We start from the raw sequence: 26,656 nt of genomic DNA, 5'->3' as shown, positions 1-26,656 counted from the left end.
CAGGCCTTCTCCAGCCCAGTTTGGGCCTCTGCACACATATGCAGGTCATTTTAGTGGCAACTTGCATGATCATGCAAATGGCCTCTGCGCATATGCAGAGGTTACTAAAATGACCTGCACGTGTGCACAGAAGCCCAAACTGGGCTGGAGAAGACCTGAACCAGGCTACTGCTAGCCCTGACTACTCTGGGAGAGGCCAGTGGGGTGGGGAGAGCCGCCCCTGCCCCTGCTGTCCCCCCTGTGGCTGCTGCCGCCAATGATAGTACTTAAGTACTAACTGAGTCCCCTCCTGCCCCCTCAAGGCTTAGGGAAGCCCCCTTCCCCTTTACTGGTAAAAGGAAGTCCTCATTAGATTCCCCTTTACCAGCAGAGCTCTGAACAGGTTCAGTTCAAAACAGGCCCAGATGGGTTCGAACTTGGACTGGCCGAGGCCGGTCTGGTTTGATTCCCAACTCGTGGAGCAGAGCCAGTTCAACATCAGTCCCAGCTTGAACTGAGCCAGCTTGCGCACCCCTACAGCATAGGAGAGACAGAAACTGTGAGGCGGTAGTATTGAAGGAGCTAGACCTACTGGAACTTTTACACACATAGCTTTATGGTGCGGGGTATCTGAGGACTTCGCATTAGAATTGCCGATTTAACTTAACGTTGTTAAGGGCAGACATCACCAATCTGTTCCCGTCTTCTGCCCCCTCTTCCGCCTCTCCCCTAACAAATTTTCAGGGTTGAAAACACCCTTGCAATATGGTTGCCTTCACAGCAGTGAGGCTCAAGATGACTCAGAATCACTTCGTTATCAAGGCTCCCTTCATTTTGCTTCATCTTTCTTTCTCATTTAAACTAGGTGAGAGAAGAAAAAGAGGGCTCTCTTTTGCTGGTATTATTTTCTCACTCTGTCCCCTCTTCTGCCCATAACTGTTGATTTCTGCCAATGACTCCTGCCTCCTTTTAACTGAGATTTCTTTTATTTTCTTTTGAATGTGTTTGCAGAAGGACAGCAAGTCAACAACATCGTATTTAGCAATCCAAAGTGATTTGCATCACAAGCTTGTGGAGGGGGTGGGGGTGGTAGTATAGGGAGAAGATGTTCTAGGATGCTGGTGATAGCCTTCTCCACAGCTTGCTGACAATTGCACAGTGCTGCCGTGATTCACATGTGGCAAATCTTTAATCAGCATTCATGCATTCCTGCTCATGCATTTTATCAAAGGCTTGCAGCAGCCAGTACCAAAGAGTTAAAAAGCAGGGTCAGCGGGGAAAGAGGGAGAACATAAGAGATCCAATGAAGAGCAGGATTGGGCGTTTTTTCAGTGACTGATGCCATTTCCTCGCTGTATTGACTCATCCATTTAGGGAGCAATTTTAAAAAAAGAAAGAAAGTGGAGACTAGAAAAGTTCCCCAAAGACAACAACTAGCAACAGGGGATTATTATTATTTTTTTAAAGCCAAGTGCCACCTCTCTGCTGACACTTGATGTTCCAGAAGTCCACCCAGCAAATGTTAAAAGAAAAAACAGAAACAAAGACAAAAGTGCGAACTTTGAAAAAAGCCCCTACACACATTGCAGGAGAAGTGTCGGGGCAAATCTGATACCTCAGATTATTTTTAAAAACCACTGATTTTATTTTTATGTCCAGGATTTTGTTACCCTGGACATAATCTGGTCTAAGCTAAAATTCACAGCCCAAATTTTGGGGAAACCAGAATCACGTGTGAAGTGCTCCCTAATAATTCGCAGAGTTTGGCAGGAATCCAGGCAATGTGCAAACATGCACTATCCATTCCAGAGGAAATGCAAGCTAAAAGACATGTGTGTAGAAGTTCTTCCAGGAGAAACTTAAAACCACAATACTAGAAGGCCAGCTAGAATGTATACCAAAAGGAGGAAAGGTACCACCAAGTCCAGAAGGATAACAGCATGGCTAACAGGTAAATTCAAGGAAGCTATAAAGGGGAAGAAGACTTCCTTCAGGAATTGGAAGGCCTGCCCAAATGAGGAGAACAGAAAGGAACACAAACTCTGGCAAAAGAAATGTAAGGTGACAATAAAGGAGGCAAAAAGAGAGTATGAGGAACATTTACTGTAGCTACAAGCATTAAGGGGAATAAAAAAAGAATTCTTTAAATACATCAGAAGCAGGAAACTTGTCAAGGAAGAAGTTGGACCGTTATATAATGAGGGAGTGAAAGGGATTATTAAGGAGGATATGGAGGTTGCAGAGAAGCTAAAAGGAGTTATTTGCATCTGTCTTCATGGCAGAGGATACTGAGAATATACCTGTTCCTGAAACAGGCTTTTCAGGGATGGAGGCTAAAGAACTGAGAGATGATGTTCTAAACTGTCTGGAAAAAATAAAAACTAGCAAATCACCAGGGCCAGATGGCATCCATCCAAGAATCCTTAAAGAACTCAAATGTGAAATTGCTGACCTCCTTGCTAAAATATATAACTCATCCCTGCAATCAGGCTTTTTACCAGAGGACTGGAAAGTAGCAAATATAACACCGATTTTCAAAAAAGGATCCAAGGGCAATCCAGGAAATTACAGGTCGGTTAGCTTAACATATGTTCCAGGCAAATTGATGGAAAGCATTCTCAAGGATAAAATTGTTAAGCACATAGAAGAACAGGCCCTGCTGGGGGAGAACCAGTATGGCTCCTGCAAAGGTAAATCTTGCCTCACTGACCATTTGGAGTTCTTTGAGAGTGTCAACAGGTGTGTGGAGAAAGGTGATCCAGTTGACATAGTATATCTGGACTTCCAAAAAGCTTTCGACAAAGTTCCTCATCAAAGACTCTTGAAAATACTTAGCAGTCATGGGATAGGGGGACAAGTATGTATGTGGATTGGTAACTGGTTGAAGGACAGGAAACAGATGGTAGATATAAATGGAGAGAGTTTTCACAATGGAGGGATGTAAAAAGTAGGGTCCCCCAGGGATCTGTACTTGGGCCAGTGCTTTTTAATTTATTCATAAATGATCTAGAAATTGGGGTGAGCAACGAGGTGGCCAAATTTGCAGATGACACCAAACTCTTTCAGGTAGTGAAATCCAAAACAGATTATGAGGAGCTCCAAAAGGATCTCTCCAAACTGGATGAGTGGGAAACAAAATGGCAAATGCGATTCAATGTTAGCAGGTGTAAAGTGATGCACATTGGGATGAAAACCCCCAACTTCACATGTACGCTGAGGGGATCTGAGCTGTCGGTGACTGACCAGGGTAGGGATCTTGTGGTTGTAGTGGACAGCTCGTTGGAAGTGTCTACTCAATGTGTGGCAGCTGGGGGGGGGACTAATTCCATGCTAGTGAACATTAGGAAGGAGACTGCTAATATTTTAATGGCCTTAAACAAAACTATGGTGCAGCCACACTTGGAATACTGCATACAATTCTGGTCACCACATCTAAAGGACATTGTAGAACTGGAAAAGATGCAGAAGAGGGCAACCAAGATTATCAGGGGCCTAAAGCACCTTCCTTATGAGGCAAGACTACAACACCTGGGGCATTTAGTTTAGAAAAAAGATGACTGTGGGGGCATATGATAGAGGTCTGTAGAATCATGAATGTTGTGGAGATAGTGGATAGGGAGAAATTCTTCTGCCTCTCACATAACACTAGAACCAGGGGTCATCCCATGAAATTGATTGCTGCAGAATCTAGGACCAAGAAACAGAAGTAATTTTTCACACAACACATAATCAACTTGTGGAATCTCTGCCACAAGATGTGGTGACAGCCAACAACCTGGATGGCTTTAAGAGGGGTTTGGATGACTTCATGGAGCAGAGGTCTATCAATGGCTAATAGTCGTAGAGCTATAGGCCACCTCCAGCCTCAAAGGCAGGATGCCTGTAATAACAGTTGCAAGGGAGTAACAGCAGGAGAGAGGGCATGTCCTCAACTCCTGCCTGTAGGCTTCCAGTGGCATATGGTGGGCCACTGTGTGAAAAGGGATGCTTGACTAGATGGGCCTTGCCCTGATCGAGCAGGGCTGTTCTTATGTTCTAGAAGCTGTCTTTTGCACTCCTTTGTGCCTGATGCTAGACCTAATTTGCATAGGCTATTGGACTTGGTTATTTCAACACTTTTCATGTACTTTTGCTCAAATGAACTTTTTTTCTATTTTTTCTTGCACTGTTGCTACACTGACTGGTTGGTAGAACTAGTCAAACAAACTCTGCCTGGTGGCAGTGATTCGTTTATGCACAGGGCACACTGAGGCATCCTCCACACCATCATATCCCACTTGAGAACTCCTCAGGAACATCTTCTTGGTCATTGTTGGAAGGCAAAGTGCAAAGCTAGAAGGAATATGCTTCTTTCACAGCATGGCAAAGACTACCTGCATTGTTCCCACTGGCACACAATGAGGCTGCAAATGCCCCATTTTGTTCATGAACAAAGCTGAGTACAGACAGTGATTTATTGTAAATATGTGTGTGTGTGTGTGTGTGTGTGTGTGTGTGTGTGTGTGTGTGTGTGTGTGTGTGTGAGAAACTGTGAATAGAGAGAAGGAAGCTCTGATAAGAAATAATAGTTCTGTCAAAGAAGACAAACAGTTTAAAAGGGCACCATCACTTTACTTTTCATAAAAGGTTTTCATTTAAAACGAATAATCACTGAGTGATAACCTACACATAACCATGACAGCAGAAACTTATTAAACAGCAGCATCTTTTGGCATCTTTTGGCACTATGGAAGAAAGGGTAAAAATGCCTTCACAGTTCCAAATAAGGGATGCATTATGTAAATATAGTAACTTTACATAACTGTCCATCAGCAACCATCTACTAAAAGAAAAATGCATATCTTCACAAGCATGTCTGATGCTCTGTGCTTTGGAGAACATAGTACAAGTCTAAACAGTAACTGGTTGAGATGCATTGAAATTTTGGCTGCCTCTTGTAATAGCCTTGGGGAGTGGGGGAGAGAGAAAGCCAACTATACACAGAGGACAGGATGAAGAAGAGTCTCACGGAACACATATCGATGAGCTGACATGTCAGTATGTGTGTGCTGTTTTTAGCGCTGAAATGCCATGTGACTATCACTTATGCTGAGAGAGCAGCTTTCCTTTCCAGAGTCACCAGAAAGCAAGTCACATGCATCAAAAAGTTCTCTCTGCCTCCTTGCCTCACTTCTGAGAAATAATTTTCAAATGATTTTTTAAAAAAGTGCTTGCATTTAGCTTTTAGCAACTTTTTGGCATGTATGGAATAGTCACATTTAGAACTATGGAAGAAATGGTAAACTAATGGATTTATCATGCAACAGGTCAAGCATACATTCAGACTGCCCTTGCAAAAGGTATCACCCAGTGGTTTCCCTAATACCCCTGGGGGGTTAGATAGCCCCTAAAATTTACCAAACCCTCCCCCTCCCCAAATTCCTACAGTACTTTGGGCCTCTGGGTCAGGGACTCAACTAGGTCCGGCAGACTGCCGGGGCACACTGTCACAAAGTGTTATGCATTTGCGGGGTTGGACTGAATGACAGGCCTTGCTGAAGGAAGACCAGCATGGCTTCTGCAAGGGCAAGTCTTGCCTCACTAACCTTTAGGAGTTCTTTGAGAGTGTAAACAGGCATGTGGATAAAGGTGCTCCAGTTGACATAGTATACTTGGACTTCCAAAAAGGTTTTGTCAAAGTTCCCCATAAAAGGCTCTTGAGTAAACTTAGCATTCACAGGATAAGGGGATAAGGGATTCCTGTGTGGATTGGTAACCAGTTGAAGGATAGGAAACAAAGGGCAGGAATAAATAGAGTTTTCACAATGATGGGAAGTAAGAAGTGGGGTCTCCCAGGGATCTGTACTGGGACCTGTGCTTTTTAACTTATTCATAAATGATGTAGAAGTTGAGGTAGGCAGCAGTGGTGTGGATCAGGAAAGGGCAATGTGTGGAGCAAAACTGTTTGAATTCACAACTTGAATTTTAGTCTACACAGAATGGCTGGAATTCCACATTTCTTAGGAGAGAAGGGAAACATGGGGAATTAGCATTGACCTGCCCTCCATGACTTTGCCTAAGCCCCTTTTAAAGCCATCCAAGCTAGTGGCCATCACCACATCCCATGACAGAGAATGCCATAGATTAGTTGTGTGCTGTGTGAAAAAGTACTTGCTTTTGTTGGTCCTAAATTTCCTGGCCTTCAGTTTTATGGGATTACCCCTGGTTCTAGTGTTGCAAGAAAGGAAGAAAAATTTAGGCAGCAGTGGCCAAAGTCTAGTCTAGTCTAGTCTCTCATACTTTTGACTGGCCTTGGTTAGGCCAGAAAAACTGGAAAAGCAAAAACTGTTCCATGTGTAGCAACACAGTGACAAAAGGAAGAAAAAGCAAGAGCTATAACTTCATCCTAATTCTCAGACAAAAATTTTGGCTAGGACTTTCCACAAGTCACATATCAGTTATATTGGCAAAAGCTATTGGCAGAAGCTTGAACAGTGCCTGCTAGAAGAATATTGCCAAGACAAAGCCAGTTCTATTTGACTGTCCCTTTAAACAAAGCTAATAATGTATGCCCCATTTATGAAAAGAAATGGGGCAACAACTTCATTGCTGTGTTTTCTAGCCTGCTTGCAGGCACTTCCATCAGAGCAGAGTGCTTTTGAAGTTTTCCACTTTTCTAAAGCACGAAACACCTTGAAAGTGACGCACCATCAAAATATTCAGTCACTAATTTGTGACAACAAAGGAAACATTTAAAAATAGCGATGTCTTTGACATTGTATAGACTAAGGCTTCCTTGGTGCCAAAATATTGATAAACTGCTACAAAGTGATTTTTGAAGTATCTGTTCTGACAATGCAATATTTTTGGAAGTGGTAGTGAAGTAGAGACTCTAGAGCTATTGCCAAATGTTCTTTCATGCATTCAGAGAGTATTGAGGTCACTAGACCCAGCATGCATTAGAAAGAAATAGAAACTGGGGTAACTGGAGACATTCAAATCCTAATAGCAGTTAATGTGCTATCCAGGGAAAGGACCACCTTTTCCCAGAGAAGAAAACATCATGGCTATCTCTGTGATATCTATGGGGAAAACAGCAATCTTGAGGGAAGATGTTTCTTCCATCAAAGAAGAAACAAGGCATACTTACTCCATGTACAGACACACATACATCAACAGACAGGCTGACATCTAAATGAAGGTAGTGTGGATGTGCCAGGAAGAAGCATCTGTGCTGAAAATTGCTTCCCCACTACCCCTGTACCCATGGGTGTGTGCGTGTGTGGTTAAGCAATCTTCTCTGGCTCCGGAAATTCCCCGTGACTTCTGAAAATATGATGCTGAGGGGCCCGCAAACCTCAGGAACATATTTTCAGAAGGCATGGAATGCCAAAAATTGGACTTTCCCTCTGCACACATGGGCACAGTGGCAGTGGGGAAGTCTCTGGCTGGGCCCAGATTAAGGAGCAGGCAAATGATGCATTTCCATGGGGCCTTTGAAGTTTGGGTGAAGTCTGGTGTTGTATTATAATGTGAAACAAACAAGGAAACCCACAAAAGAAGCCCATTACTCCTGCCAGTTCAGAGATTGTCTGGGTCAATATCCATTCTAGGTGCTGCTAATTGTTTACTTGTCAAATGTAAACAGAAAAACAAAAGACCATGGATTTTTCTGAATATCTGGCTGGCTCTCAGCAAGAATAGCAGTGGCTGGGGTCAGTTACTATCTTTTAGTTTCTTGTAAGAAGTCCTTTCCTCTCATGACCCCAGAAGAAAACAATCAAGTAAGGCATATATGTTTATATTCAGTTCAGGTCAGATGGCATATTTGCTGCTAGAACTAAACCAAAGGGAACTAAAAAATGTGTCACTGTTTACAGGCTACTTAGCCCCTGTCCCAGGATTGGGGCTGGGCAGCTTGACTTTTTCTTGGAGAAAACAACAGCTAATAGCCCCACCCCAGCGTCCCCCGATCTGACAAAGCAGCAGTTTGTAGCTGGGCATTTTTCACACAGAGCTTTTAAAGCCCTCTAGCTCCCATCTCATCCAGATTGGAGGGTGTGAGTTCACATATTGGGCAGATTTACTCCAAAGTCCCTGCAAGCTATCAGGAAGAACTTCACACACAATTTGGGTTTTTCACTGCACGTTAGAGTGTAGCCTGATTTATATTCGGGGTAAAAAAATCCACTTTCTGCATTGGTTTTTGGAACAATTCATTCACAGTAAAGCCTTGCAGTAAACTCACGGTAAAGCCAGCTATGTGAAGAACACCCTGGTATGGAAGGAGGAGGAAACACAGAATGAAGCCTGAAGCAGCACAGCAGATGAGGAGTTTTATTAATTTCCTTTTCATTTCCTCATTTTTAGCCTACTTTCCAGTAGGCTTATGAGATCACCTGGCATTCTGTGTGTGTGTGTCTGTGTGTCTCCCCCATCAGCTTCGCAGCACCTGGATCAAAATGAACCAAATCGGATACAGTTGTAGGGACACATAGGGACACCTCAATGGCATCATTTGTGATGATGTCATCCACCCCAATCCAAGATGGCGGATGCATAAACCATTGAGGCGCAAGTGGGCTAACTTGTGAACCGCCTAACTGATTTGAACCAAATTTGCTACAGCTGTAGGGACACATGGGGATGCCCAAATGGCATGGTGTGTGATGATGTCATCCACTCCAGTTCAAGTTGGCAGCTGCATAAACATCTGAGGCACAAGTGGGCTCATTTGTGGACTGTCTAACCAATTTTAACCAAATTAGGTATAGTTGCAGTGAGTGACACATAAGGACATCTCAATGGTGTAGTTTGTGATGATGTCATCCACCCGATCTAAGATGGCAGACACATAACTTTTGAGGTGCAAGTGGGCTAACTTGTGAACCGCCAAACCGATTTGAACCAAATTTGCTGCAGCTGTAGGGACACGTAGTGATGCCCAAATGGCATGGTGTGTGATGATGTTATTCACTCCAATTCAACATGGCGGCCGCATGAACATCTGAGGTGTAAGCGGGCTAATTTGTGGAGTGCCTAAGCTATTTAAACCAAATTGGGTACAGTTGTAGTGAGTGACACACACAGACACTTCAGTGGCATAGCTTGTGATGATGTTATCAATGTCGATTCAAGACGGCGGACACATAAACTTTCGAGGCACAAGTGGGCTAACTTGTGAACCATTTAATCAATTTGAATCAAATTTGTTGCAGCTGTAGGGACACATAGGGGCACCTTAGCAGTGGAGATTGTTATGATCCCATCCACCTCAATTCAAGATGGTGGACATGTAAACTTTGGAGGCACAAATGCATTAACTTGTAGACAGTCTAACCAATTTGAACCATATTTGCTACAGCTGAATGGACACATAGGAATGCCCCAATGGTGTAGTTTGTGATGATGCCACCCGCCCCGATCCAAGATGGCAGACGCATAAACTTTTGAGGCACAGGTGCACTAACTTGAGGACTGTCTAACCACTTTAAATCAAATTTGGAACACCTGTAGTGAATGACACACAGGGATACCTCAGTGGTGCAGTTTGTAATGATGACATCCACCTCGATCCAAGATGTTGGACACATGGAAATCTGAGGCGCAAGAGATCTAACTTGTGGACCTTGATTTGCAGCAAATTTAGTCCAGATATAGAGACAGTGAAAGGAAAGTAGGCTGATTAGTTCTTACTAGAACAACTTGTTTTCACATGGTCTCGTGGATAAAGCAGGGCTGCACAACATTGGCCTTCCAGCTATTTTTGGACCAGAACTTCAATCATCCCCAGCCATATACGCATACAATTTTGACTCAGCAAAAGGCCACATATTGCCCATCATCCCATAGCGAAACAGACTAGCAGAATTATATATACGTGATTTCAAAATAATAAGATGTGTTTATTTAAGAAGTAGTGTATGTATGCACTTTAAGAATATACAATAATACTTCTCATTCCTGGACACTGTTTGCTGAGTTCTCTTGCGAACAGGGTTGACACTTGAACCGATTGCTTTAATAATGAAGCTGCACTCTTATGCTTTGCAGTTTTAGCATGTTTTTCGATGTCATTTCCCCCACATTTTATTATAATATTACATGCTCTGCACAGCACAGTATTGCTATTTTTTTATAACCACCCATTAAACTGAGGCAGTTCCAACCACTCCTTTCTAAACTTCTTAACAAATGGCTTTCTTTTTTCTTCTTTCGTCAGTTCACTTCGAATTAGTCTTGCTTTTGTGTGGAGGGGGAGGAGCTTCATTTCCAGAATGTGTATCCTCCATTCTTGGCACTACAAAAAAAAAATTCACCAGAGATATAAGGAAAAAATCTGTTATGCTGATAAACACTCTCATGTGAGGTAGTTCCTTATTACTTGCACTTACTCCAGTACAACTCCTTCTGGCTATGGCCTTTCGTAAAGAGGCTATTGATTCCCTTTGTTATACATATGTAGTCTACTCGCCCAAATGCAACACAAACCGGATACATACATGGAAATGCAATCATATGATGCTTACTCATGCCTCATGAGTTTGAAAGTGAAAGTGAAAGTAGTCCGCAACAGTATTGCATCTAGTTGTAGTCGCTCAAAAAGAGAAAAATTATCTCCTCTAGTCAGATAAAAGAACAACAGGAAAATAAACTTTATCTAGAATTCCCTGCACTGCCTGAATTTTCCCCATGCATTTTCCCTGCATTTTTGATGATTTTTGAAGCTAGAATTCCCTGCATTTGGTGAAAATCCCTGCAGGGAACATCTCTGGGACACACTAACTATAAAGCCAAAGCTTTTGCTGGTGGCTGAGCCAGAAATCCCTGCCCAGTCCTCTGAATTGGTCCCTTTGATTTGAACTTCCTGGGCTTTTTTTCCTTTTTAGGAAAGGCCCACCCTCTCAGCAGTTGCTCTAAGTGAGGCCTAGTCCTCCCTCCAATCCTTACTCTATCACTACATCTGCTTATGGTTTATATTCTTCAGTGACTGGAGCATTACCATTTCACTTTGAACCCTTTTTTGAAAATATATCAAAAGATGGTCTAAATCATTTGGTCTAAATCGTCTAAATCATTTGTAAATGAATAAGAGAAACAGGTATCCATAAATCTGGTCTAAATTGTCTAAATCGTCTAAATCATCTAAATTGTTTGTAAATGAATAAGAGAAACAGGTATCCGTATCTCTCTTTCCCCCCACTCTACCGGCATGTGCTTTGACAACATCCTTTCTGCATTGTTTAAAACCTGCTTTTTCCCTAGTGGAAAAGCACCTGCAGTGCATGTAGAATGTACCAAGTTCACTCCCTGGCAGCATCTGCAGGGAGGGCAGGGTAGGGAACAACCTTTGTTTCAAAAACCCTGGAGAGTTGCTGCCAGTCAGAGCAGGCACTTCTGAGCTATAGGGAACAGACGCATAACCAGGGTGGGGCAGGCAGGGCACGTGCCCTGGGAGCAAAATGAAGGGTAGGTGCAAGATGGCTGCCCCACCACCACCCCCAAAATCACAAGCCCCAGCAGGCACCGGCGCTGTTCACCGCTGAGGCTGGCTGGCATTGGGCGCCTGGGCTGCAGCGCTGCCGGCGGACCTCGCGCCCGTGCACCCCCCACTCACGCAGACGCAGCAGCTGAACAGCACACTTGCGAGATCTCCAAGCGGTGGGCGGGCGCTCTGCGTTCTGCGTTCCTTAGCTCTGTGAATTTGTTTGTTCCCCCCGGCTTCCCCCACGCTGCTTCCCGGGCCAGGCACCCTCCTTAGAGATGTGCTCCTTCCTTAGCCCTCTCTCTGTGTGTGTTTGTTCCCCTGCTTCCCCCATGCTGCTTCCCCGGGCGCCTTCCTTAGAGAGCTGCTGCTCAGCTACTTCCGTAGCCATGTGTATGTTTGTTGGTTCCCCGCCCCTTCCTCCACGCTGCTTCCCCGTAGCCTTCCTTCTTTATTTTACTATTATTTACTTTTGGATGGATGAGGGCTGCGCTCCTTCCTAAGCCCTGTGTGTGTGTGTGTGTGTGTGTGTTTGTGTGTCCCCCCCACGTTGCTTTCCCCAGGTGCTTTCCTTAGGGTTGCGCTCCTTCCTTAGCCCTGTGTGTGTGTTTGTTCCGCCACCCCCGCTTTCCCCACGTTGCTTCAAGTCTGATGTTTGAAAAAAATTGGTTAGTTGGTTTTAAGTGCTTATAAAGAATTCTAGGAGACTGGTATCAGTGTTCAAAGGCAGCATGCAGCATGAGTGCAAGACACATGCACAGTTCTTGGACCTCACCAGCTTTTGGTGAGCTAAAGTCTCTTTCTCCCTTTTAAAAAGGATTGTATACTTCAGTGCTCCCTCTGATATGCAGCAACCGGAAGGGCGTCCACAGTTCCTAGCTTGTAAAACAAGGACTGTAGGGATTCAAATAGGCTTAGAAGCTTATTTCTTTGCCCTTCATTTGGGAAGCCCTTCAACTAGAGCAGGGGTTCCCAACCTGTGGCATTCCAGATGTTGCTGAACTACAACTCCCATCATCCCCAGCTACAGTTTTTGTAGCTGGGATGATGGGAGTTGTCATTCAGCAACGTCTGGAGTGCCACAGGTTGGGAACCCCTGAACTATGTTAAAGTTATCTGAAAGATGGCTGTCAGATTGGATGGGGGGGGCGCAATTTCAGTGCTTGCCCTAGGCGCTATTTTGCCTAGATACGCCTCTGATAGGGAACAATGGTATGACTCATTATAAAGCGACTTCCAGTGGCTATCAGGACAAGGCTGTCACGATAAAGGGTGTAAGAAAAGGGCCCCCCCCACCAAGGGGGGGTTGTAGGAAACGTTCCTCCAAAAAAATTGACAAGGCCTCAAACCTCATTTTGCATTAGGCCCTAAAATTGCATTTTCCCACCCTGCTTCTGACTACATTAAAAGCTATCCCCTGCTATTATTGCATACTGCAAATATGGGAAGATGCATATATTGTGACCATGATATCATCTTATTAAGAGTAATGGAGAAATTTTACTATTTTTAAAAGGTGCTGCTGACTTTCAAAGGTGGAGGGCTATGGAGAGGTGACAGCATTTTGTCATGGCTTTTTCTGCTTCAGCTAAAGCTGAGCTCTGCCTCCTTTTGTTATCCAGCAGCATTCAAACCCGCAGAATGGGACATGACTTATCTTTAACACCTGTAATGGGTCAGCATCAGCCTCAGCTGATTGGGTTTCACTGCTTGCTAGTCTACTGCTGTCTTGTTCAATTGAAATCCGTGCTTCAAGATTAAAGGCAGTTCTCTTGGACACCACACAGACAGGATCTGCACAGTTTCAGTGAAAGCACAATCTCCTGAAAATGATATTATTGCAAATATAATTATCAATTCAAGGTGAGGCTTCTGACAGCATATGGTGCTGGTCTCGATTGCTTAGAATTAGGTGTCTGCTTTGAACCTATTAGAAAACTGTATGCAATTTTGGAAAGTTATCAGCTACTTTCTGCATAGTTATTGTTTGGCATATCATTTTACCAGCTTAGACAGAGGGGATTTTGGTTGGGGAATCTTGCCTATATTTTATTTTTCTGATCACAATTATCTGTCTGCTTGAAGTTTTTCCTTCAAGATGTTGCTTAAAACTGCTTGCACTGATATGATGCTAGAACACTAGAATAGAGACAAATAAGTAAAATAAAAATAGGTTTTTGTTTTGTTTTGGAGGTCCCCCCCCTGGTTAAAAGAAAACGATGACCTATTAGGATATGACACCTGGTATTGTGAATCAATGGTGTAACATGTTCATAAAAGTAACCAAGGGAATAGTTACAATAACAGAAAAATTAGATCTACCATTAATAATGGTTGGAGAGAGAGCTTCTGAAGTATTAGATCTAGTCACAGGGAAGGCCTCACTGGGCTCTTAAAAACATTCTACTAATTAGTGAGAACTCTGAAGCTAGTGTATTATTGTATACAGTATTATTGTGTCCAGTATTATTGGACACAGTATAAGCCGAGAAGGTGGCTTGAGACTCTGATTTTATTTTATACTGAAGGCCCAAAAAGGATGCAGTGAAGGAACAAATGTGTCATGAGCAGCATCAATAACGTGGAGGTTTACACTGATCTAATAAAAGGATAGACATGCCTGAAATGGGCAGATAGACTGAATTATAAAGGTTCAAGTTATCAAAATGCTTCAGTAATGCCAGATTAGTTCTCATTTCAATAGGACTTTCACCAGTGCAGCATCTGAGAAGTGAATAGTGATGAACAGGGCTTTGCTAATCGAGCTCTTCCCTCCTAAAACATTGGAAAATTGCTTGGTTATTTCTCAGTTTGGATCCCAGCATGCTCCAAAGACATAACTTGGAGAGAGGCAGAGGCTGAGTCCCTCAGCCCTGAAGAGCTCCTATTCCTCCCCATTTCCTTCAAGCTCCTTGCTTAGTGGTGACAGCTGTCCCTCTATGCTGGCTGCAGTGGCTATGGCTGCTGCCATGATGGTAGTAGCATGCACCTCCCAATTTTTCTGGCACTAGGGGCACTGCTGAAGCAGAATTATAGGCAGCAGAGAGATCTAGGAAAGGTCTCTCCTTCCCTCACAGGTAAGGAGAGGGAGACGTTCTTTTCTAGCACAGACTGAATCTGAACTGGCTCAGCATTCTGGGAGGCAGAATGCTCACTCTGGACAGGAGGAGAGTAGTACATGTCACTGTGGTTTGTATTTTGAACCAAGGAATTATGAACGTTGGTAACATCACCAAAAAGATATTTGGTGAAGGTTTTTTTTTTAGGTTTGATGAAACTTCAGGGCAAACATCAACAAGTGGAACATAGGAAGTTGCCTCATACTGAGTCAGACCATTCGTCAATCTAGCTTAATATTGTCACTGACTGGCAGCAGCTTTTCCAAGGTTTTAGGCAGGAGTCTTTCCCAGTCCTACCTGGAGGTGCCAGGGATTGAATCTGGTGCATGCAAAGTAGATGATCCACCACTGAGCTATGACTCTATCCCCAAATATCTATAATGTAAAGCTGCTTGGCTCTCACTGACATGAAACTCCTAGACCAAACTACAAAATATAGAAATATGCCATAGGAACATAGGAAGGAACATAGGAAGCTGCCATATACTGAGTCAGACCATTGGTCCATCTAGCTCAGTATTGTCTACACAGACTGGCAGCAGCTTCTCCAAGGTTGCAGGCTGGAGTCTTTCTCAGCCCTATCTTGGAGATGCCAGAGAGGGAACCTGGAACCTAGATGCTCCTCCCAGAGCGTCCCTATCCCCTAAGGGGAATATCTTAACAGTGCTCACACTTGGAGTCTCCCATTCATATGCAACCAGGGCAGACCTTAGCTAAGGGGACAAGTCATGCTTGCTACCACCAGACCAGCTCTCCTGCCTAAAATGGTACCACTTCAGTCTACAACAGGGCTGCCATTTTTGTAGGTAGCTTCCAGATCTCGCCTAGACTACCAACAAAAATGGAAAACCCTGTATAAATTCATTAAGTTCTCAGAACATGCAAAAAACCCAACCCCACAAAAAACCCACCCCTCTCTCATTCGAAAAGCTAGATTAGGGTTAGTGTGAGGGTTAGGATTAGTGTGAGGCCTTTGACTGAGGTACAGGATTGGGAGCTGAGTTGGATATCAGGCTGGGATTCAAACAACCTTTGGCAGTTTTCTCGGGTACTTTTACACATGGAGAGTCCGGACTTCATGGTGCAACGCAAGCCATTTTACTAATATACAGACAGAGATACACACACAAGCTATAACATAATATCCATGTATGTCAATGAGCCAGTGAAGATCTAAATGGGCCAATCTCTTAACTGCAATTAAGAGATCAAAAGAGGGCTGTGGGATAGCTACTGCTGAGTGTCTGGTGGTGGAGGCCTGTGCTCTCCTGACTCCTGGTTATCTGTGAAAATGACCAGGAAGTGATCATGTGCGAGAAGTTGATCATCTCTGATGAGCATGGGCAACCAACTTCAGCAGTCTTAGATATGACCTTGGGTGGCCAAAGTTGGTTGTCCATGCCCAGGGGTCAAGAAATGTTGGCACTGTTCACTAGCTAGACAAAAAAAAAGTTCATTGAGCTATATTGGTTCATCACTTATCAGGATTTTTTTCACTCGTTAGGCATCATTTTTAACTCGTCACAGACAAGTAGACTAGTGGATTTCCTGAGGCCTGCCCATGCCGACCAATGATGATGACCCCTCAAACACAATCACTTCTCAGATTTTCACTGGGCAGATGACTGGGAATCAGGAGCACATGTGCTGCCTCTTCCCTCCGTCACTCAACATCCAGCAGCAGCTTTGACTGTGAAAACTGGCCTATAGTCCTTGTTCAATTCAAAACTGAAAGCTGAAATGCATGATCCAAAGAATCACGACATGGTGCAGTTTATTATTATTTTATTTATTTACATTTCTAGCCTGCCCTATACCCAAAAGTCTCAGAACGGGTTACAATAAAACCAATATAAAGCATAATTAAAATACAACATCATAAAACATCAGTTCTAGCTGGGCTATAGCACATCAAATTGCAAATGAGGTCTGCACATTTGAATTTGGGTTGAAAGACAAGATTTATTATGAAAACACAAGAAAGTCAATCTATATTGTACAACAGCAAGGGCCAAGTTTTTGAATGTTTTTCTGTAGCATTCAACTGCCCAAGATGGCAATGGATGAAATCAAGGAAAGTTTTTCCCTATTTCTCAGACAGCCTCAGGCGAACTAAGGAACAAAGAAGGAGGTTAGAGAACCTTCTAACAGTTCTGAGAGGACTGCCATCAGTAAATCTGTTAGAAAGGATCAGTTAGGCAAGAGGAAAGAGGCAATAATTTCTAGTGACATGTCTCTAGGTAACTCTTGAGGTGAACAAAAATTGATTTCCTTCTGTTTCTTCTTCTCTATGGAGCAATTGCTATCAATATTTGATAAGAAAGCCTTTGGTTTATTTTCAATAAACTTGTTGGCTCCCTACTACAGACAGTCCAAGTTGCAGGCGCAGCCCATTTTTGACAAGCAGCTGCCTCTGTTGTGGCAGGCAGCTGAGGGAGATGACTGGTTGAGAGAGGCAATCATTTTCCTAAGACTGTCTCACACATTAACCGCACTCACACTCAGAAATGCTTGCATATGGTAGGGGTTCCATGCGAGGGATAGTATTTGTTTTATGTACTTTGGAATTGATCCAGTTGCATGTGAGCGCACTGCCCTTCAACAGAGTAGTGTTAGCGGAGCCTTGCTTTCCCGATTTGCCCACCAAGACATGTGTACAGGGAGCATGAAAAGCCACTGCATGGAATAGGATGTCCATGACATTCTTGTTCCCCTACAGCCCTCCCTCTGTGCACCATGTGAGTGACATATGTTCTGCAGCATGAGTGATGCAGAAATGGAAGGTTGTTTGGGGATACAGGAGACATGTCCTGACCTTGCATTCTCTGCAGTGACCCTTTCACTGTCTGTACATGTGCATCCACGGGCATTCATCACATTGAATTACACCACCATTATTACCAAAAGTTTATATTGCCCTTCTGATCAGTGTTCTGATATGACTGCTTCTGATATCAATTGCTCAAGGTGGTGTACAACAAACAGAACCATTAAAATAAAATAAAAAATAATGTTATGAAAACAGAAGATAAAATTGCAGCACAGTCTTATTTGAGACAGGGAGCAAATACAAACATCTATGGCTGTCGTCATGCAAAATGCACTCCAAAATAATGTTATAAAAGCTAAACCAAGGAGTTCAAGCTGAAGGACCTACATAATTGAAAAAACACATCTAAAACTGTTAATAAAATTTATTTATTTATTCATTCAATTTCTATATCGCCCTTCCAAAAATGGCTCAGGGCGGTTCACACAGAGAAATGACAAATAAATAAGATAAACAAAATGGATCCCTGTCCCCAAAGGGCTCACAATCTAAAAAGAAACTTGTCTGTGACGAGTTAAAATGCCAGGTGGGCCTCCCTAGGTCACTCATTCTAGAGGAGTGGCACTGTTCGATTGGTGATATGAAAGTGTTTTATTTCAATTAACTTTACAAGCAAACCCACCCCTTCTTTATGACATTAGCAATGTGTCTATACCTAGGCACCTGACTAAACCTTTTTTAAAACTATAGCTACCACTGAGAATGCCCTGCTCCACACAGCCAAGATTCCACCTCCCATTGATAAGGGACATGGTGCAGGGTCTCCTCAGAAAACCTTAAAGCACAGGGAGATTCATATGGGAGGAGATACTCTCTAACACTGTTCCCTCTAAGGCGCGTGCACTCTCACAAGCTTTTGGATGTCCACTCAGTTAATTTTAGATCCTACTCAGCTTGAATCAGGAAGGCCCCATTCTGAATCCACGTGCGTGCACACTGCTTTGATACTGCCACACAGAACAAAACTCATTCCACACAGAAATGGGGGGGGGGGGGGAATAGAGCGACCACTGCTCCCTGAGATACCCTGAGCCCAAGTCATATACATAGGATGCTGCACGTGATACAAGGATCCATCTCATTCAGAACTGTCCACACACTGATTGGCAGTGGCTCTCCAGAATTTCAAGCAGAGAAGGATCTGGAAAGGTCAGGGACTGGCCCTGGGACATGCAATGCATGTGCCCCACAACTGGAGTATGGCGCTCACCCATAACATGTAGCGTTAAAGCATGTAATGCTTTAGAAGTCAAACCAGGACCTTGAATTGTATACTTGGGAGTTCACTGACAGCTGGTGCACTTGATCTGTTCCAGTCAATTTGGATTTGCATTTTGCTCCAGTTGAGATTTCTGAGCAGTCTTCAAAGGCAGAACCACACAGAGTGCATTACAGTAATCATTTCCCAAGATTAGCCGGACAGGGGAAATAGTGACACAAGATGGTGATATTCAACAGCTGCTTGAAACATAGATTGGCTGTCACATGGAGATACTCTGTGACAGCAACCACTAGAAATATGCAGTACCAATGCAGAAATTATCCACATGGGAAGTACAATACTAACATATGAAGTAATACAATTACCTACATTAAACTCCTGCATGGAACTGGCACCAGATTGCACACATCAAAACATTTATTTCATGGTCTGACTATAACAACAACAACTATTTATATACCGCATTTCAACAAACGTTTCCAAAACAGTTTACAACAAATGAACCCAAAGCGATTTATTAACCCTTGGATTTAACTGAGTTTCAGGGCTCCGGTTCTTAAGCAAGTAGGTTAGAATAAGCCAAGACTGGTGAGCCCAGATGCTGCAACCAACCTCAGCATATCCTAATCTAGAAAGGAAGCTGGCACTCGCATGGGGATAAGGAGGGGAGCATGTATTCCCAGGGCTGAGGGAGGTCATGTGGAGTTTACTTGCAACTAAGGTTCTGAGTGATGTCTCAAGCTACCCCGGGATATCTATCTATATAATTAATTCCTGTAGAGGGGATGCATGGGGATGTGGCAAGCTCTGCCCCCGCTGCAGCCACAACTAATGGCGGGCCCAGAGGGGGTGACACATGTAAGGGCAGGAGGGAGAAGTGCGCGCCAGGAGGTGGTTGGGGTGATGGGCAAAGCCCTACCGCCCTGAGGAGGACAGCAAGAGGACGATGGGTGGCAGGAGGAGGACAGGCAGTGGGTGAAGCCCTGCCGCCCCGAGGAGGAGGACATGAGGCGGAGGAAGACGGCGGCGCCACCCTGAAGAGGGTGAGAGGACAACGGGCGGTGGGAGGACAGACGGCGGGCAAAGCCCTGCCACCCCGAGGAGGACGGCAAGGTGGAGGGAGGCAGCGGCGGTGGGACAGCCTGGCCGTGCCCCCCTCCCAGGGTGAGACAGCGGCACCATGGGTGGAATGGCTGGGCCCAACTAGAGGCGCAGATGTTCTGTGCCCGGGCCCACTAGTTCTAGTAAAACTTGAAGAAAGATGAGTCAGTCTCTATTAAATCCTACTTTATGAAAAGGATTTATGCAGCAGTTACATAGATTAGTTTAACACCCTGGTGTTAGAATGGAATTGCTGCAGGAGGTATTTGCCGTAATCTGTGGTGCGTTACTCAGGGCCAAACTATAGGTTTACCTATTGCATGATTGGAGCTGTGAATTCGTTTAAAAAAAATGTTTATAGCACCCAGTCAGGGCCCCGATGGCACCAATGGGAATTTACTTCTCAGGGCATATAGCAGCGACGGCGGGGGTGGGTGGGGGTCGAGGGTTGGGCAGAGGCAAAGGATTAAGCCCCTACCCCCAGTCCAGCTCCAGTTTGGATCAGGGCTGCAGACAGCTGCTATGATAGATATATAGACAGACAGACAGATAGATAGATAGATAGATAGATAGATAGATAGATAGATAGATAGATAGATAATGAATTAAACAGGCCAGCCTCAGTCATGCAATTGACACATCATGTAGTTCGGACCTAACTCACTCAGTTTCCCCATTTCAGCAAGGAAACTTTTACTCCCTTTTCTATATCTGTTCTAGTCTCTGTCCCCTCTTTCTCACTCCCCCCCCCCGCCCTTCTTCTTCTTCTTGGCCTTCTTTTATGTTTTTCTTTCTCTTTGTTGTTCATTTCTCCTTAGCTCTTGGCAAAGGTTGTGGCGTAGACAGGGTGAGGTGGGTGGTGTTTTATTATTGTGTAAATCTGTAAAACAAAACCCCACAAACCAATATAAAAACTGGAAGTTACCAGTAAAAGAGGGAAAGAAGCAATTCTATATTCTGATTTTTAAAAAGAAAAAAATTGGCTGGGAGAATACCAGGTTTGCTTATGACATAACATTTTCTGAGTTACCAAAGTTAAATCCATTAACAAAGCTTTCTGCTGAAAGCTCTCAATCTTCAGTCAGATATTCTGCACAGTTTTGAAGCCTCAGCCAGGCTTTAAGAAGTCTGGAGTTATTTGTATTCTATTTAATTTTAAATTTATAAATTATCCTTCCACTTAACCAGAATCCCAGGGCTAAGTGCAGGGGTTGGGGTGAGGGGTTAAAATAAAACAAAGGTAGCGATAATCCTAAGAATTAACCGCATGTTATGTTTCCCAGACTATGGGAAACACCTTTATCGGGCAGCAGTGATATAGGAAGATGATGAAAGGCATCATCTCATACCGCGTGGGAGGAGGCAATGGTAAACCCCTCTTGTATTCTACCAAAGAAAACCACGGGGCTCTGTGGGCGCCAGTAGTCAAAATCGACTTGACAGCACACTTTACCTTTAAATCCTCTATTAAAACTACCACCTGCAGCAGCAGAAGCAGCAGACCTCAGTGATCTTCACTACTTTCTCTGTTAGAAAAAAATTGCTTGGAGTCAAAGTCCAGGCTCTATCAAACATCCCAGCATTTTCACTTCACTTACTCTATCTCAGAACACAAGACATGCTTTTCCACATGAAAGATCTCTTCACCTAGTTGACTGGTTGAGTCTTCCATGCCTTGCAGCAATTTTAAAATCCTGAGTGTAACATTTTGCCAGAGTCCTGCATGTACTGTGTAGAATACTCATCTAATGTTCCATCTGGATTATAGAAAAGTATGTAGTAACATTAAGAAATTATTTTGGAAGACATGCCTATAGACCATTCCATCCTTCAAATGATGGAATAAAATTAATGAAAGTTTTGCACATATTCAAAGTTTTAGGTGCACAAGGATTGCAAGATGAAGGCTATATATTGCAAATGTTATTACCTTAAGTTTTAGCAAAGGGAAAAATATTTTAGCAACCAGTGGGAAATATTACATTTTTCTGATCATTGGGGGGAGGAATAGTAAATTTTACTGGCTGACATCCAGAACAATGAACTGCTGGCAGAAAAAACAAATTTGCACTCACACAAGATATTAACTTAGTTCAGGGCTTGACAAATCCCAGGCACCAGGGAACCATGGTGCCTAGACATTCAACAGTGGCGCCTGGACTCGTATATTCAGAGGCAGAGTTGTTTCTGTTCTTTATGTCATTTGCAAAAGGGGTAAAGAGATGCCCATTTACCCTCCCCTTCCACAATGTCTGTCACTAAGTCCAGTGATTTCGGCAACTGTCCATTGTCTGGCTTCCAAATTTTTGGGATGGTTCCTAGATCTGAAGAAACATTGTCAAGGCCTGGTGTAGTTGTGCAAAAAAAATAAAAATAAAAATAAAAGGCGGGGGGGATTTGCTGAATTGCACTATCGTGCTATAGCAATAGTGCAAGAACCTTATTGAGCCCATTATGACAAGAGGCCTGCCACAATTACACAATTGTTATGCAACTGCAAGCATACTTATGGTAGCTAGTCTGGAGTGCAAATTGCAGACTTAGCACAACTAGCTAGTGCCACAGTTTTGCGCTAGGACAACATCCCTTGGGAAATGGTTCACTGCTTTGGATGTCAGCCAGTTTTTAGTCAAATCCTATACAGCAAAAACATTTTTAAAGGCAGTGTGTGGGGGGTGGGGGTGGGGGGAGAATGCCATTTAAGAAGGAAGGCATTACATGTTTCAGTCTTCTTTATAGTCCAGGAGAGTCACCTGTGTGGGTAATTCTACTAGCACAGATTCTCCTTGATGTCATCCTTATTTTTTCATGCTATCAACACCTACTTCCCCTTAGAGATATGAGTGAAAACTGAAGCACAAGTAGGTGCAAGCCCTTCCTTTAGCAGAACTACATTAAAAGCAGATTAAGGCTGGAAGAGGCTAACAACATATTATCCAGGCATGCTCTTCGATATGTATGAACTCCTTTGATTTAAATTGGTGCTTTTACTATCATTGAGATATCAGATTTCAGCAAATAACCCTTTTGCATTATCAGATCTGTAGCGGAATTCTGTTGCTATTGAATCAACACAATAATATCAGCATCAATCAAATTTGTTACAGCAGTCAACATACATCAGTAAACAGAACAGTACAATACTATGTCACTTAGTATTGCAAAAGAAAACTCTCATATAAAGAGATTATACCCAACTAAGCAGACAAGCAGAATACCTGGATATCTACAAAGAGCCCCAGAACGATTACATTTGATGATTTATAATTTTTGTTCCTATCATCATAGCTGTCAATGACATGTTTTGCTATAATTTCTGATATGGTTTTGTGATCTGAAGAAAGGTTTTTTAAAAAACCATAATAGTCAGATTATCTTGCAGGATACATAGCAATCAATGGGTCAGTTAAGAAGCACAACATGACAAGAAACAAGGCAGTGTTGTCTCAGACATGCAGAGCTCCATGGAAGTAACAAATGTACTACATAATCAAACCCAGGGATAGGAAAACTTAAGGCTTCCAGGAACTACTTTTTTAAAAACCAGAGCCTTGGGAACTACCTGCACAAAATTGCAGCTTTTGGATGCAGAATTATGGGAGATTTTTGTTGCAGGACAAGAGCTAGGTCAGAATGAATGGGAGAAGAAACTGGAGACAAATTAATGGGGAAGAAAGTAAAAGTGGCCCTGATCACTCCAAGATAGATTGAGAGATTAGAATGTTATAGCCTATATTCAGCCAGCCAACCAGATGTGAAGTACTGGCTACAAGGGAAGTAAGGGTGAAGCAAACCCAAGCACTGCGGCACTTTCCAGATTAGACTCTGCAACGCGGTCACGACGTATCGGTGAAGTGTGCTTCCGTATTTCCTGTGTTGTGACACCGCAGTCCCTACGCTGTCAGCAGGGTGCTCCTGCTAACTTGGCAAAGAGGCACCTTTTTAACGTGGTGATGCTCTTATATTTAGCAGGGGAAGAGCAACTGACCCTATCCACCCCCAGCACAGTACCTCCAGTGACTGTTGCTGGCGCCTATCTTGTGTTTCTTTTTAGATTGTGAGCCCTTTGGGGACAGGGAGACATCTTATTTATTTGTTATTTCTCTGTGTAAACCGCCCTGAGCCATTTTTGGAAGGGCGGTATAGAAATAGAATAATAAATAAATAAATAAATAAATAAATAAATTGCTATAACATTGTATGCCTGGTGTAAAAAGGTTGTGTATTTTCTGATTGTTAGTTTTTGCAAGACTTCTCCCCCTGCTGGTAGCTTTGCTATTTACATTTTGGATGCGATTTGCCTGAACCGAAGCATTTTGCCGCTATTTTGGTGATATAAGTCACCAAAAGCAACTGCCGCTTTCACTGTCTCTCTGCTCTCCTTCTCTTTACTTTTCATTTCCTCACTTTACTGCCTGCTTCTAAGGATGGCAGCAAAATGGGTGAGACCGTGCAAAAATAATGGTAATAATAGCAATAGGAATTGATAACACTCCCAAAACATACAGCACTATCAATTTTTTGTGAAAATATCCATTATTATTTTTTTGAGTATATACAAAAAAAAGACCTCAAAGGGTTTTTGATATACAAATCACTTAAACTTTAGCTGCATAAATACAATGAATGTGAATAGTACATAATGAACGTAGGTCCTGAACATCCAAATAATCAATTGGTACAAGAGAGTCTTGTTCTTCATGAAAAAAAACTGCAAAAGTTCCAATTGCAGAAGTTGCAAGTGCAATAGCTAGTCAGCAATTCTGTACACAATTGTCTATCTGAAGCAGAGCTGTCTTGTTCTTCATGAAAAAAAAAAAACACCTGCAAAAGTTCCAATTGCAGAAGTTGCAAGTTGCAAGAAGTTGCAAGCTAGTCAGCAAATCTGTACACAAATGTCTGTCTAAAGCAGAGCTGTCTAAAGCAGAGCTGATGGACGAACCCGGGAAATTCTCCAGCCCATTTCGAACATTCTTCATCAGAGCTGCAAAGCTTCCATTTCCTCCGAAAGTATTTTTTGGAGAGCTCTATCCTCCTACATCTCACTCCGGGAAAACAAATCATTTTCACAAAAAAATTGATAGTGCTGTATGTTTTGGGAATGTTATCAATTCCTATTGCTATTATTACCATTATTTTTGCACGGTTTCACCCATTTTGCTGCTGTTTTGTCGTGCAATCCCTTATATATTTTTTGCTTCTAAGGATGCACAACCACACATGAATAGCACACATCTAGCCACAACATGAGGTTAAGGTAATGGGCAAGCACTATGGGGTGCCCAGTAGATGAAAGTGAGACTAAACAGTGCATTCAGAAACTTGATTAGAACAATTCTACATTGTCACCTTATGGCAAGTGGCAAGTAGGGACACTGATGCTTGGTGGGAAGGAAGAGCATTCTCTTGTGAAAATTTTGTGAGGTTCCCAGAGGACATTTGCTATGGGACAGATATATAATGTTATTAATTGTTTCATTATTATATCACATACCGTTGAAGTGCTGCCTATAGATGTTCTCCTTTGAACATTATATTTAGTCAGTTGCTATTTGAAGTTTAATGTTTTTTGCTTTTGTGCTTTTATTACATGTACTGTTAATGGCCCATTTCTGAACTGTTTTCTTTTTATTGCTTTATGGTTGCTGTTGATTCAGTGATAGAGCCTTCTCTTACTGAACATTGGTTGGAATGAATAGTTGTTTGTGTTTTTATTTTATTTATTCACATTTATATGCCACCCTTCATATTAAGATCCCAGAGCAGTTAACAACAAGATAAAAACAATAAAAATTTCAATAAAAAATAGAATGCAGCTAAATATTTAAAGAGAAAGGGGGCAACTCACTGGCCAAAAGACTGAATGAAAAGGGCAGTCTGAACAGCAGTGAGAAGATCTCAACAACTCCACCGTTTTAACTGTTGCTGTGTAGACCCTTAGAGGGTGCCTCTTTCGTGGTGAGAGATACCCGTCTCAGGATAGAGAGCGGTAGAGGCTGAGATAGTCCAGCCTTAGTTTCTGCTTGTCAGTTGATCAATTTTGCATTAGTAAGAACTGAAGAGAAGTTTCATGATGAGTGAGGATATCTATATGATGAGAAAAGGTGTCTTAAGATAGAGTGACACCCAGGCTGACCCTCAGGGGTTGGCAAAGTTAACTCTATCCTAACTGCTTTCAATCCATGGTGAAAAAATTTGTTAAGGGGGAAAAGGCATGGAATTTGCCTCGAGTACTTCCAGACGGGGCTTTTTAGTTTGCTTCTCTTCTGGAATGGAGGGTGTGCGTTCAAATATCGGCAAGATTTACCTCCAAGTCCCTGCGAGCTATTGGAGAGCACTTCACATGAGTCAGGTTTTTCATTGCCTGTTAAGAGCATAGCCTGATTTATGTCTGGGATTAAAAAATCCACTGTGTGCATCACATTTTTGGGAACATTTGAACTTACAGTAATCCCTTGCAGTAAACCCGTGGTAAACCTGCTGTCTGGAAATGCTCCTGGTTGACTAATGCCAAGTCTGCATTTAATAAAGCACCTATTCACCTGGGTGGTTTTAATTTATATTGGTTCTCCTATTGAGGTCAGTGAAGAATCCAGCAAAGTCTTTTGCTATGCCTGAACCTGCTCTCTGAATTATATTATAGAACTAGACCTTTACTGTGTGGCCCTAGTTCTCTTGTTTCCATCTAGATCTTTAGTTATCAGTACTTGGCCATTTGAGATTGAAAAGTGTTCAGCATGGAGCAAGCCCAGACAGGATCTGGTGAGAACAGCTAATGAGATGGAAAACACATTTTAATAAAGTTGCTTGCCTGCAGGAGTATTTAATCTTACCTATGCTCTGACCCATACAAAAGCTGCACTACTTGTAAATTGCTGCCAATCAGTGTTTACATGTTGAAAAGTTGAGGGGAAATGTTTTAGAAGTAAAAGTAGGATATT

The 26,656-nt window shown here is 42.9% G+C and overlaps 1 protein-coding gene across 2 annotated transcripts in view; it reads right to left on the bottom strand.

Annotated features, from left to right (window-relative positions):
* The window catches only part of NALF1 (NALCN channel auxiliary factor 1), a 410,074-nt gene that overhangs the window by 186,170 nt on the left and 197,248 nt on the right, over positions 1–26,656 (bottom strand). The window contains exon 3 of one of the 2 annotated variants that reach the window (XR_008318754.1): positions 9,843–10,258. The exons of the other annotated variant lie outside the window; for it this stretch is intronic. The gene's annotated coding sequence lies outside the window, so the exon portion shown is untranslated. Of the gene's footprint in view, positions 1–9,842; positions 10,259–26,656 lie in introns of those variants that run through there. 2 annotated transcript variants of the gene reach the window in all.

The sequence above is a fragment of the Hemicordylus capensis genome, chromosome 3, assembly GCF_027244095.1.
Source record: "Hemicordylus capensis ecotype Gifberg chromosome 3, rHemCap1.1.pri, whole genome shotgun sequence".
NCBI lineage: Eukaryota > Metazoa > Chordata > Lepidosauria > Squamata > Cordylidae > Hemicordylus > Hemicordylus capensis.
The sequence above is the reverse complement of the archived record's forward strand: the minus strand, read 5'-3'. Positions and strand labels throughout refer to the sequence as shown.